A 2,500-nucleotide genomic window follows, 5' to 3' on the forward strand; every position below is an offset into this window, starting at 1 on the left:
TCCACACCCCACAACTCCCTACCCCCTCCACCCCCCAACTCCCTACCCCCTTCACTCCCCCAACTCCCTATCCCCTCCACCCGCCCCCCCAACTCCCTACCCCCTCCACCCCCAACTCCTCCCCCCACATCCCCCACCTTCCAAAACAGGCAAGATGATGGTGAATCCGGAATTATACCGCATAGATGTTATTTATGTTCTTTGCGGGCGTGTTCTTCCATAACGTTCCCTTTTTTGCGGTTACGGGCGGGTTGGTGGGCGGCTAGTGGGCGGTTTAGCCGGGGTAGCGGGCGTCACACTCTCTATCTTTAATGGAATTAGATTTAAGCTGAGAGAGAGGGAGGGTGGGAGGGAGGGTGGGAGAGAAGGTGGGTGGGTGGGTAATTAATTGGAAAAGGAGGAGAGAGGAAGGAGGTAGGGAGGGAGGGTGGGAGGGTGTGTGGGTTTGAGTGGGTGGGAGGGAGGGAGGGGAGGGAGGGAGGGGAGGGTGGGAGGGAGGGATGGAGTGGGGTGGGGTGGGTGGGAGGACAGATAGTGATAGATAAAATGAGAGAGAGAGAGAGAGATAAATAGAATGAGAAATAGATAGATCGAGTGAGAAAGAGAGAGAGAGAGAGAGAGAGAGAGAGAGAAAGAGAGAGAGAGAGAGAGAGAGAGAGAGAGAGAGAGAGAGGGAGGAGGGAGGGAGGGGGAGAGAGAGGAAGGGAAGGGAAGGGATGAGAGGAAGGGAGGGAGGGAAGGAGGGAGGGAAGGAGGAAGGGAAGGGAGAGAAGGGAGGGAGGAAGGGAGGGAGGGAGAGATGGGTGGGGTAGGGTGGGAGGGTGAGAAGGAGGAGAGGGAGAGGGACAGATAGAGATAGATAAATTGAGAGAGAGAGACTAACAGAATGAGAGAGAGAGAGAGAGATTAATAGAATGAGAGAGATAGAGAGCAAAAAAATAGTAAAACAGGCAAACAAACAAACAAAGCCAAGGAAAACAAATAAAAAAACAAACAAAGAAACAGAAGCAAGAATAGAAAGAGAGAAATTATGCGGCGTGAGAGAGGAGGGAAGGAAGGATCTCTTCCAAACCGATTCTTAAGAACAGACGTGACTTCCGCAAAGACGGAGGGGGAGGAAGAGGAGAGGAGGGGGAGGAGGAAGAAGGAGGGGGGAGGGGTGGATGGAGGGGGGAGAAAAGGAGGAGAGGGAGGGGAGGGAGGGGAGGAGGGGAGAGAGAGTGAGGGGGGAAGGGGGAGGGAGAAGAGGGGGAGGAGAAGAGAGGAGATGGGAGGAGAAAAGTAAGGGGAGGGGGAGAGGAGGAGGGGAGGGGGAAGAGAGGGGAGGGGGAGGGAAGAGAGGAGGGGGAGGAGGAGGGAGAGGAGGGGAGAGGGGAGAAGGGAAGGAGGTGGAGGAGAGGAAGAGGGAGGGAGAGGAGAGGTGGAAGGGGGAGGAGAGGGAGGGAGGAGGGAGGGGAGGAGGAGGAGGAGGGGAGGATGAGGAAGAGGAGGGGAGGGGGTGGATGGAGAGGAGAAAAGGAGGAGAGGAGGAGGGGAGGAGGGGGAGGGAGGAGGGAGGAACGGATGGGGATGGAGAGGAGAAAAGGAGGGGTAGGGGAGGAGGAAAAGGAAGGGGAGGAGGAGGAGAGGGGAGGAGGAGAGGGGGAGGAAGTGGGAGGTGGAAGTAGAGGAAAGGTGGAAATTAGGGAAGGTCGAAGGGGGGGAGAGTGGTTGTAAAGTGACGCGGAAGGGAGGGAAGGGGTGGGGGGGGGGGAGTGATATGTCTGATAGAACCATTCTTAATCATAAAACATATGGTTAATTTATAGTTTGTTCATATCTTTCATTTTACATCTTTTTTATCCAATGATTACTTATATAGTCATCATCATCAGCCATCATCATTAGTTCCATAACTGACTATTTTTTGTCGTTATCATTTTTTTCCTTTCTTCAGCAGTATGAATAGAAATATGAAATGATGATTGCCATTATGATTATGATGTTGATAAAGATGATGATGGTAGTGATGATGATAGATAGATAGAGAGAGAGAGAGAGAGGCGGGGAGAGAGGGATGGAGGGAGAGAGAGAGAGAGAGAGAGAGAGAGAGACAGAGAGAGATAGAGAGAGAGAGAGAGAGACAGAGACAGGAGACAGAGACAGGAGACAGAGACAGAGAGAGAGAGAGAGAGAGAGAGAGAGAGAGAGAGAGAGAGAGAGAGAGAGAGAGAGAGAGAGAGAGAGAGAGAGAGAGAGAGAGAGAGAGAGAGAGAGAGAGAGAGAGAGAGCGGGAGAGAGAGAGCGAGAGAGAGAGAGAGAGACAGACAGACAGACAGACAGACAGACAGACAGACAGACAGACAGACAGACAGACAGACAGACAGACAGACAGACAGGCAGATAGACAGACAGACAGACAGACAGAGAGAGAGATGAAAGATAATGAGACTGGATAAAAGAAAAGAAAATGAGCAAGAGTGAAAGAGAACGAGAAGGAAAGAGAAAAGAAAGGAAAATT

This window comes from Penaeus vannamei, chromosome 34 (assembly GCF_042767895.1).
Source record: "Penaeus vannamei isolate JL-2024 chromosome 34, ASM4276789v1, whole genome shotgun sequence".
NCBI classification, from domain to species: domain Eukaryota; kingdom Metazoa; phylum Arthropoda; class Malacostraca; order Decapoda; family Penaeidae; genus Penaeus; species Penaeus vannamei.